The sequence below is a fragment of the Myotis daubentonii genome, chromosome 10 (genome assembly GCF_963259705.1).
Source record: "Myotis daubentonii chromosome 10, mMyoDau2.1, whole genome shotgun sequence".
NCBI lineage: Eukaryota > Metazoa > Chordata > Mammalia > Chiroptera > Vespertilionidae > Myotis > Myotis daubentonii.
Window position 1 is genome coordinate 80,839,481 of NC_081849.1, and position 11,823 is coordinate 80,851,303.

Genomic DNA, 11,823 nt, shown 5'->3' on the forward strand with positions numbered 1-11,823 from the left:
AAAATCAGCCTCATTTAATTGGACCCACCGTCGTCCACAAGGTTCTAGAAAACTTTTTATCAAGTCACTCATTCAATGCATGTTTATTGATGACCTACGATTGGTGACCACCGTGCAGTCAGGCACTGTGGCAGGCATGGAAGTTAAGACTCCTGCCCTCACCGAGTTTATATTCGGTGGAGTCACACCTGACTCGCTGTGCCTGCTGATAAATCTACTTGAATGTGGTTATAGGGCTCCTGCTTCCTTCCTTATTCAGGCACCTGATTGGAGCAGGCAGCTGTGTGACAAGTGCCCCCTTGGGTAAGTGCTGAACCCGCCACGCCCACCCCTTGGCTCCGTGTTGCCCTGAGAGTGGGGCAGAGGCTGAGCTCTAGGGCTTGTGGCATGTGATGGCAACGCTCCTGTGTTGACGGTAAGCGAATTTCATAGACATAATGACACAACTGCTTGTACCTGGGAATCAATGACCTGGGTTTTTTTTTTATCTGATCCTCATTGATGACTTTATATAAAATATATTTTATAGAGTCGCAGACCCCTTTGCCATTCTGATGAAGACTCTGTATCTTCTTCCTAGAAAAAGGATTTTGTATTTGCCAATTTTAATGCCCAAAGATTTTTTAAAAAAATCGTGGTCCCCTGAAACTCATTTGTTTATTCACAGGTCTGGAAGGCCTTACTATCCTCAACTTCTTACGCTGTAAGATGTCCCCTGAACTGGTGGTTTCCTCTTGAAATGTAGGGAATTTGATTGAGAAATCGTGTAAAGTTTGGGCTCACCTACTTCCACATTAGCACCATGATACAGGCTCTCTGTTGAGCAAGAGCACCGGGTTGAACGTTGCCCTGTGTCCGGCTGTTGTCATGAGGTGATGTGCGGGGAACCCCGGCCCAAGGGCTGGCCCGCTGGCCCCAAGCCAGTCACCCTGCATTGGCCTTCACTTCTTCTTCTCAGTTTGTGGCAATAAAACCAGCGTTCCTTTGTCTATTTACCTATTTGAAGGACCTCCTTTATTTCTGTTTGTATCCTTCCTTTTGCCTCTCACAAAATCCGATGCACACCCTCCCGGTCACTCAGAGAAACCAGTGTGGGAGGTCTCCCTTTCCCCAGTCTTCACAGTATGATCTCAGGGAGAAAAATGGTGACATCAATTCAGAATTAGTTTATGACATTTATTTTTCAATATGTTAGCCCAGATAATGGCCACCAAAGACGTTCATGGCCTAGCCTGGGAAGCTGGGAAAATGAATTTCTTTCTGTTTTTTTTTTTTTTTTATATTTTTATTGATTTCAGAGAGTATGGGAGAGGGAGAGAGAGAGAGAGATAAACATCAGTGATGAGAGAGAATCATTGATGGGCTGCTTCCTGACCACCCCACACTGGGGATCGAGCCTGCAACCCTGGCATGACTGGAAATCAAACTGTGACCTGGTTCATAGGTCGACACTCAACCACTGAGCCACACCGGCCGGGCCGTGCGTTTCGCTCCACGCAAGTGCAAGCACAAGCACAGCCTTAGGGCCGAGATGCCCCAAGAGGTGCCCGTGTGCAGAACCTCTAGCTCACGTGGACACGTTTCCCTCCTCCACGGGGTCGCCTCTGTGTCCGCGAGAACTTGGCCTTGTCGAGGACGCCTGGCCTCGCTGGCTTTCCTCTGACGCTTTCGAATGCTTCCAGCTGGAGGTTGTTCGGTCCCGGCGACTCCGTCCCAGTCAGAAGTGGAAATACTCCTGTGTTTGGTTTTTAATTGATTCAATATTGAGACCCATTAAAAATTCAAGATGAAGAATGTAAACTATTTTGTGTCATCTTTATGGATGTTTTTATTGTCCTGCCTTGCCACTTGGGAGGAGTGATTGATTGCACACAACAAAACGCACAGATCTTAAATGTTCAATTAGTCTTGCCACGTGTGCATGTGCGTGTAGCTGTCACGGTATTTCAAATGGAGTTTCTTGCATTACCTGACTTAATGAGCACTCAGATAGCTCCGGCACGATAGGCAAGATGCATAAATCAAACAATTTTTATAATTTGGAATTTCACGAGGTTTATTTAAGGTGCTGTGGGAATTGCCATTTTAATACAGCGCCCCCGCCACTGCGTGCACAACCATGCCTGCTCTTAGATGCTCACATGTCGAATGGATTGAAGTAAATTTGAACTCTATTTTTAAAATTAAGTTGCTCAAATCCTTGCCTTCAATAATATATAACTCCACGTTTGGCAATTTGGTTTGAGTTATTTTAAAAGCACTTTTTATTATAGAGGTAAATCATTTTTATTGTTCAAAGATGGAAGAATGTGAAAAGGCTTCGCCCATACTTCCTCATCAGTAGCTCTAGTCTAGATATAACCAACGTTTGCAGTTTGGTATGGACGCTCCCTGCCTTTTATGCACATAAAATTTTAAAATAAAACACTGTCATACATTTTTATAAACTGTTTTCCCGTAAAAAGGAAAGTTTAAACAGATAAAAATCATGTCAACAAGTATACTCCCAGACTTCCCTTTTAAACAGATAGATATAGCGAGTGTATTTTGTGGAATGTAAAAAAAGCCTATTGTTGGATTTTGGATTATTTCCATATATTTGCTATTTTAAAACCACTTTATATTATACATCCCCAAAGTGAAAAGAAAAAAAAAATCCCAATCTGCTAATTGTTTCCTTAGGATACATTTTTGTGGAATTGCTTAGTCAATGTTCTGCACATTTTGTATAGACTTTTTTCATACATAGCAAGATTTCCCACGAGAAACTCTTTGCCAGTTTGTGTTTCATCAGCTGCCAGGAGAGGTCTGACTCTCCCTCTTCACCGACAAAGACAGAAAATACGTCATCGTTGTTTTAACTTGTATTTCTTCAGTTACTATTTGAAGCCGGGCCCTATCTTGTGATATTTATCCACCCTGCGTGTTATATTTTTCTTTTTAAATGCCTGTTTCTCTCCATGGGTTTTTTTCTTTTTGGGCTGTTCATGTTTTTCTTACTGATCTGTAACGCCTGTTTCTATATTAACGCTTGGGCTTTCGCACAAGTTACAGGTCCTGTTCCACTTACGTTTCCTGTTGCAGTTCTGATGGGACATGGCAGGTCCGAGCGGCAGAGCCCCCGAAACAGGATGCAAAGCAGAAAGAGGGTGCGAGAGCCGAGCTGGAGCCCCAGGCACTGGCCAGCTCACCCGAGAGCCCAGGGGTTCTGTCACAGAGGGAGGATTTCAAAGCATCTGGGGCGTGAGAGTGACGAAGGTGACAGGGACAAGGCCCAGGCGTGGGTAGGCGGAGAGGTGGAGAGCAGCGCCTGGAACTGGCGCGGCGCCTGCGGGAAGCCCTCCTGGGAGAGGCCGAGGAGCATCAGCTGCTGCCTCTGCAGGAGCTGCCCTCACAGGGTGCGCCCACCGCAGGGACGGGCCCTGGCGCGTAGCGGATTGATGGCCCAGTCGGTCAAGTTTCACTGAAATGAATTCACTGTCAGTTGTTATCAAGGATGATGTTCTGTCTTCGGCGCCCTTTGACCTCGTGCTGGTGCCAGCAGCCTCACTACAAATTCAATAATCTCCGTCTGCTTCTCCAGAGCCCACAGGCGCTGTGCTCTAGCTCCCAGGAAAACAAAGGGCGGGGAGGAGGAAGGAGAGGGGAGTGTCAGAGGGAGGCATCTGATCAGAAAAGCTGGCATGAAATTCAGAACACAAACTTCACAGCTATTACTAAGCTCACAGTCGGGCTCATTCTACAAGCCATTCGTCACCCACTGGGGGCTGGACTGGCCCTGCCATCCCATCAGAGCTCCAGGAGCGATGACACATCTCGCTTGCCTGGACGGGCCTGCCTGGGCATCCCAGGAGGCGGTCCCTGTAGAGGCGTAGCCGCGTCCATGTCTGAGGTACCTGGAGTGCAGGGTGCAGCTGTCTCCATCCAGCTGTCCCCGAGACACGTCCGAAGACCGCAGCTGCTAAGCAGCCTGGTGCTGGCGCTGACGGGGGTTGGAGGTGGGAGGGGGAGTGTGGTCCACCCCTGAGGAAGCGGCACCCCACTGATATTTCGTCCTCTGTTCTTCTTCGCTCACACTTGAGACGTTCTCGGGCACCTGCTTGGGGCCACACCAGGCTGGCATGGACGGTTCAGAGGTGAATAAAACACAGCCCTTGCTCTGAGGAAGCCAGCGCCCGGGAGAGGCGCTGGGCACATGGAAACTTGCCATTCGGTGCTATCGCCGTTCAGATGCACAGCCAAGTCCTCCCGGGACCATGGAAACGGCTGCAAGTGACCCTGAGTGTTGGGGCTTCCCCCTGAGAAGGTCAGTGAAGCTCGGGGACCTGATGGTGAGAGGGATTTCCGCAGGAGGGCAGCGTGGAGGCAGGAGCTGTGAGCAGAGGCACTGACTTCGGGACATAGGTAATACTTTCAACAATAAAGATTTAAAAAAACATTAACACTCAAACAACTACCTATTGTCTAAAACAAATACACTTTAAGTATGAAGACATATGTAGATTAAAAGTGTGCTACAAGACAGTCAGTCATGAGGATATAAAGCACAGAATAGGGAACGTAGGTAATAATATTCTAAGAACTATGTATGTTGCCAGGTGGGTACTGGAAATATCAGGGGGAGCACGTTGTAAAGTATGTGACTGCCTAACCCAGCCGTGGGCAAACTACGGCCCGCGGGCCGGATCCGGCCCATTTGAAATGAATAAAACTAAAAAAAAAAAGACCGTACCCTTTTATGTAATGATGTTTACTTTGAATTTATATTAGTTCACACAAACACTCCATCCATGCTTTTGTTCCAGCCCTCCGGTCCAGTTTAAGAACCCATTGTGGCCCTCGAGTCAAAAAGTTTGCCCACCCCTGGTCTAACCACTATACCGTACACCTGAATCTAATCTGTATCTATAAAAGCCTAAGTGATATGACCAGCCAACCGGCTGGTAGCTATGACACACACTGACCACCAGGGGGCAGATGCTCAATGCAGGAGCTGCCCCCAGTGGTCAGTGTGCTCCCATGGCCAACCTTCTGCGGTCCCTCCCCGCAACCCCCTGACAGGCAGGCCCAATCGGCCCCTACCGCTGGCCAGGCCAAGGGACCCCATCTGTCCACAAATTCGTGCACTGGGCCTCTAGTATCAAATAATATTGAATGTAATGTGTAATTGAAAAATTAAATTTTTAAAAAGTAAAAAGAAAGAAAAAGGGGCTGCAGCTGGGGCAGGGGTTGAAGCCACGTGTTTGCATCTTCTGCTGAGGAAAGGAGAGGGCCTGCCCGGGGTCCAGGCAGGGTGGCGAGCAGGAAGGCCTTGCGCAAGTGGACATGGCAGAGAGGGCAGACACCGGAGAGCTCATTCTATTAGCTTTTAATCCCGTTTCATTATCAACATCAAACATTTATGCAGCCTCCGTGGGGAAGTGGGTCGCAGTCAGTGAGAGTAGGAGACACAGAGGTCAATCAAGAGGAAGTCCTGGTGTTTGCCATTTAAAATGGGCCCCTGGCGTGGAAACACGGAGAAGAATTAACGGGGAGCTACTAGCATACCGCAGTGCTGCTAGTCCACGTTAGCTACCGGGCTTTGGCCGCCCTTTTATTTTGTTTGCGCCTCAGCACCGTGGCTTTCTAACGCTTTTGACCATGACCTAAATTAAGAAATACATTGTATGCCTTGACTCAGGCCCAGACAAAACTTTCACCAAGTTCTACTGGGAAGCACTCATATTTTTTGTTCTCTCTTTTTTTTTTAAAGAAATGCTGGTCACTGACCCTCTAAATCGATTTCATGACCCCCTGCTGGGCTATAACGTCCATCTTGAGAGTCCCTGTCTCCCGTGTCCGTGAGGGGGAGGTGTGTGTGGGAAGGGGAATGAGACGGCAGATGGGGAGTGAGAGAGTGAGCGTGTCTGCAGTGAGGGGTGGCGGCCTGAGGAGCCCACAGTAACTCCCTGTGTCCGGAGGGGGTGTGAGTGTGGAGGGCCTTCACTCAGGAGGGGGATGTATTTGCTCCAGATGAGAAGCGATTTTTTGATATTAAAGTTATGGAGCAGCATTGGTGACCTGTGCCGTGTGGAACATTTTGATAAAATAACAGGAATTCCTTAAGCAACTCTTGAGTCGGGTAATAAGCTTGGGAAATGCTAAAACGTCTGTCTCCGATTTGGATGGCCACAGAGCATGTTTTAAGGCCTGAAAATATTTCCAGGAGTAAAGTAATTTTATCCTTTTATTAAAAACCCAGAATCTAATTTAGGGAAAACCTCTTCTGTTCCATGGACCCCCTGCTGCCAGCTCACAGGGAGGCTTACGCAGAACCAAGGAGCTTCGCGAGCCTAAAAAGAGAAAGATGTGCCCACCCGGGTGGTTAGCTCTGCACAGGTGTGCGGGCCCGTTGGCTCTGGGGAAGGACACGGTCCAGGCCCCAGGCGCGGAAGACTGCATCAGGAGACCGCCTTTTCGGCAATGTGCCCCAAAGACCTCACACCGTGACCATGGATCTACTCCAGGCATCCTTCTCAGGGACCTGAAAGCCAGTATTTTGAAATGTGATCGGGAAGGACTGGGCCTCTGTCCCCATCTCTGTGGGAGGACAGAGCCCCAACTTGGTTAATTACCAACACTTTGAACTGCCCAACCCTTTGTCACTGCCACTTCCCTGACTCTACTGAGGTGCTACCTGCCTCCCTCCCTCTCCTTCCTCCCTCCTTTAAAACACTTAGTCACATCTGCACAAAAGACAACGGGACTCAGCTCTTTCCTCTACTGTCAGTAGTTACTGAATACAATCTGGTTATTACACTTGAGCTCATGTCAAGAGATAGGTGTCATGTGGACATCCAGAGTCTCCACCTCCACACCCACCCACAGCATTTGCAGGACCCCAACCACTCAGGATTCCTGCCCCTTTGCCCCCACGCGTGGAAATTCAGCAAGACTCAAAGTGAGAACATGCCTACAACGGACAGCCCCATGTAGCCACACGTTCCACCCAAACCAGAACGTACTCTGAACATGGGAGGAAGGCAATGGTGTTCTAAGAAACACGAAAGACCAAAGAACCTTACCGTGCCCTCTTTCACTTGAGAGATCCCAGAGCAAGATGTGACCTGGAGAAATGTCTTTCAGAAGATCCGGGAGATGCTGGTGGAAATGAAGGTGGGAGGAGAAGACATCTGAATTTTCCCCTAAGTTTGAAGGAATTGCAGCTTTAAAAATTAAATACCAAGTATCAGAGTCTCCAGCTGTCTAGAGGACATCTGAGCAGTTAACATCCGGGTTACAAGTGTGCCAAAATCCTCAGGGAGAGGGAAAATATTATTAGAAGTCAGTTGTGTTAGTTACAGTAACACCCAGCTGCTGAAATGACCTGGAAGCATAATACACGTTCACTTTCCAAACAGGTATTCCTGTTGTCAGCAGGTGGCTGGCTGTCCTCTGAGTGGAGAGAAGGGACCTGGGTTGTGTCCTTCTTGTGGTCCCATCACCTTTATCACTCAGCTCTCCTGGTGTCCAGGTCCTCTGCATTCCTCTATAGAAGGGAAAGAGGTTCTAATAGGTCAGCACTGGAAGTGATATACTTTTGCTCACATTCTATTGGTTTGGACCCAGTCACATGGTTCTGACCAATATCAAGGGGTCTGGGAAATGTAGTCTTCCTTGTGTAGCCAGGAAGAAGAGAAAAGGAATCTGATGAACACCAGTCAAGAAGTCAGAAGGGCATTGCAGCAGAGGGGACAGCACAAAGGCTCGGAGGGGGAAATGCTGCGGTGAGCAGGGAACCACGAGCCCCTGTGGCTGTCAGCAGTATCGGCAGGAAGAAGAGGGTATAGTTGGGATGCCTGTGGTACAGTGCCCAGCCCTCCCTCTCCCGGAGCCATGCACAGGACTAGAGACAGTTGGATCATTCAAAGTGAAGCGGGCCACGGGTATTTGTAGAGAAGGGGTGGGAGGTTCTCTCTTCCCTTCCTTCACTGCAGTTCGGTCAGTCAGACCTGAGTGGGGCAGAGAGCGGGGTGATCAGACGTGGGGCTGTTAGTTTCCACGCTGCTGGGCTCTGTGCGGCCACGTGCTTCTGGGAGTGAGCCTGCGGCCTCCGTCCATCGGACAGAGACCAGGAGACGCTCCAGGTGAAAACTCCTGGCATTCGGTTGGCGCATTCTTTGTTCTCTATCCTTTCCCTCAGGGCCTCTGGTGGACGCGAGCCTTTTGTGTCCAGGTGACTGGACACCAGAAATGGAGGCAAGATCAGGGTTTCACGTGGCTGCCAGCAGGCACGTTGCGAACAGATGCCAGACACACCCACCTCCTGCTGATGGCTTTCTCTGGCTCTGGCTGCGCTGTTTCCTCTCCTCTTCCAAAGGCCTCGGGGAAGAGCCCAGCGCCTTCCAGGGAGACTGTGCCGTCTCCTGGAAACGGGGTGCAGGGCCAGGGTGTGGCGGGTTCCGGGGGAAGGAGCCAGCCATCTGCATTCCCAGGACTAGCCAAGGAAATTGTTCGTGTCTGCCAGAGCTTGACAAATCAATCGATCTATCACGCTGTTCCCCGGGCTTCCTGAGAGCAAGCGCTCAGCGTCCCCGCACAAATACATCCCCGTATGGAGCCCGAGTAACAGGCGGGCGGTTATCGGCGATCCTATGAGCAAAGGGCCTTTCTCTACCGTCACCTCCCAGCACTAACGTGCTCTCCTGCGCACAGTGTAAAGGGGACTCTACCCCTCTAAGCCTCTTCACGCTCCGCACCCCTCATCGGGGATGCTGTCCCCGGGGTCCCTCGAAGGCCGCACAGAGTGCAGGGCTAAGGGACACTGGGGACACCCCCACTCCCTTCCAGATCTCTCTCACTCCCCGTGTCTCCCGAACGGCCACTCATGGGGTCCTGGGGTTAATTTCATCTACGAACTTGGCCAAAGCCTCTGTCTGGCATCCCCAGAACGGTCCGTCTGTCCCAGGCGAACTTGGTGTCTGCTGCACTCTCACTCCGTAGCGATCTCCGCTGTGGCGTCCACGGGGCTGTATCCTCAGTTTCTGCTCAGATATGTGTGCAGTGCCCTCACTGAAGTGGGCTGGTGTTCATTCCAGAGCGGAAACAACTTTTCTGCTATAAGAATAAAATATATTTGCAGTTAAAAATGAAAATGATACAGAGGTGGAGAAGCTCGGAATTTCCTGTCTAGGAATCCTCAAGCATGGCCACGGCGAAGGTTTCTGTGAAGCTCTTTCCGGACTCTTTCATTCAGTTCACATTCATAGGGATTCCTATATGCAGGGTGCACACAGACACATGCACACGTGCACACACGCGCACACACACACACGTATACACACATGTGCTGTTTTGATTACTGTTTTCCAAAATGGTAGCATTCTGTAGTGCTGTCAGGAGCTTTTGTAACTTCCCATAGACCTATATAGCTTCTCCTGTTAATGCAAAGCATGTCAGTGTATATTGTAATATTAATTATCCAACACTATTGATAGATAATTGAGGTTTTTCCCTAAATTCTACGTGGTAAAATATAAGCACATTTGGGGGGTATTAAAGAAATGAATGAAGTGTCTCCTTGCTGGTCTCCATGCCGAGGGTCCATCATGTCTGAATTATCCTCCCATCACCACATCACCCGATGGCCAACACCGTGGTCGCCAAGTGCGTACATGGAGCCCCGCCCTGGCTGTGTGCTGCTCCTGTGGCCCCTCCTTCTGCCTCTCTACTTCTCCTCCATCCTGCAGCCAAGTGGCTGAACACTCACACTTGTTCCCTATTGTGCGGAATACAGATTATATTGCTAGGAAAAGCCAAGTACAAGCCCCAGTGCAATAAGCTCAAAGCGATGTGGTATTCCTGGAGGAAATGGGAAGATTAATGCCATCATCAGAGAGTGGGAGATGCAGGGTGATTATTCTTACCACATTGCCATGTATCGAGTCTGTTTGCAGGTGCCAAAGCCAGATGGGTCTTAGAGAATAATTATAGGTTGTCTCAGACTTAACCAGGTGGTTGTCACAATCACAGCTGAGGTATTGGAGGTGCTATCTTTATTGGAGCAATTTAATAACCACTCCTGGCACCCGGTTTTCACCTACGATGTGCAAATGCTCTCCATAGACAGATGGGGAAGGTGGCTGTCCAGCACTGCCCTTCCTCTGCTACGGTGATGCTCGTGCAATGAGCCCAGGTGGAGAGTGGCAATAGAGACAAGGATGGGGGCTGAACCTGGACTCCCATCCTCAAGGCTAGTTTTGCCAGAGCCACTGCTAACTGCCCAACTTTCCAACTGCAGAGGCCAACTCAGTCCTATAAGGCGCCATGCCACCAAGTGGGCAGTGACTTGTCCTCACAGGAGTAGATGCATCCCCCAACACACATCTGCCTTCCTCTCTCAGAATTCTTCTGCTGGCTTTCCCACTTGTGAGCCTACAAATGCTTATCTATTGACATGGCATCTCACAAAATGTCGCAGCTACCTAAGACGATTATTTGGTGGTGACGTATGTGTGGCAATGAGCTCTTGCCTTTGGCATTCGCTACTCTTTCCTGTCACCAGAAGCAGATGGCTTGATAGATTATTGGAATGGCCTGATGAAGATGGTGCCTTACAACCCGGTGCTTTAAACCAGCAGCCAATATCTGATGCCATCTTCCCCGCAGCCAGAATTCATGGGCTTAGGAACCAAGAGAAAAGAAAGTGGCTGGATGTCATCCCCATCTTGAGACTTATCCGCTGAGAAGGGATGCTCTACCAGAAAACAGAGTCAAAGTTCAACTAAGTGGGAGCTGACCCTCCTCCCAGGCCATTTTCAGGCCCCTCATGCCACTGAACTAATAAAGAGTGTAGGGAGTGATCACTGTACTGACTAGGGTAATGGAGACAGTGAACTTATCGAGCCAACTTCTGAAATGACTGGAATAAATTCACACCCAACTGAAACAAATGTTTAAACAAACCGAAGCCATCAATGTACCTCAAAAGGACGCGGTTTAATGTAAACGTATCATCCACGACTTCACCAGAGAAGCAGAAGGTTGATACTTACCCCAGCCCCTCTCTTCCAAGGGAAGGATCTGCCATGATGTTCTCTCAGCCTGGCACACATTTCTGTAGAATCAGCCAGGCTTCCACGGCCATCTCTGTACTGCGCTCTTCATATTCTGCATAATCTTTATTCACAGCCACATCCGGCTTTGATGACTGGCCCATAAAGGAAACATCATTTCAAAAACACACAGGCTTTCGCCAAGACTAAAGCGATTGCCAAAAAGTCTTGTCTGGGGGAGAAGGCAATGCTTTTTCCTGTTGGCGCCGACGTTCTGCTGCTCTTTATTGCAGGGTACTTTATGCGCCATGATTCTGCATAACGTGGTGTTGACTTGGCATCAGTGAGAATGATCGCTAGATCCCCTGGCCAGCTGAGCTTTGGTCTCCGGATAGGATGTTACTGAGATTCAGCAGCGTGAAGGTCGTGGGGTCAGGAGAGGTGAAGCAGGATCAGCGAGACAGGAGCATGGTCCAGAAGCTGGGCTGTTGTCCATCAGGGGAGACAGACGGCTGGGCAAGGGAAAGATCTGGCTGTGCTTTGGGTGAGGGTCTACAGTGGCATCCAGGGAATCTGTGAAGCTGCATCAGGAGCCAAGGGCAAAGGAAACATGTGATGACACTACTTGCTATGAAATGTCTGTCTCCTGTCATGCAACCCACAGGATGTGTGGACACCTACCAGGAACGCTTCTTTGTCACCCTCATGGGACTCGATGCTGGAGGCTGGGGATTGGGAACCAATGGAGACAAACCAACCTAGAGAGCTCTGGCTACTGCTGTGCCCTGAG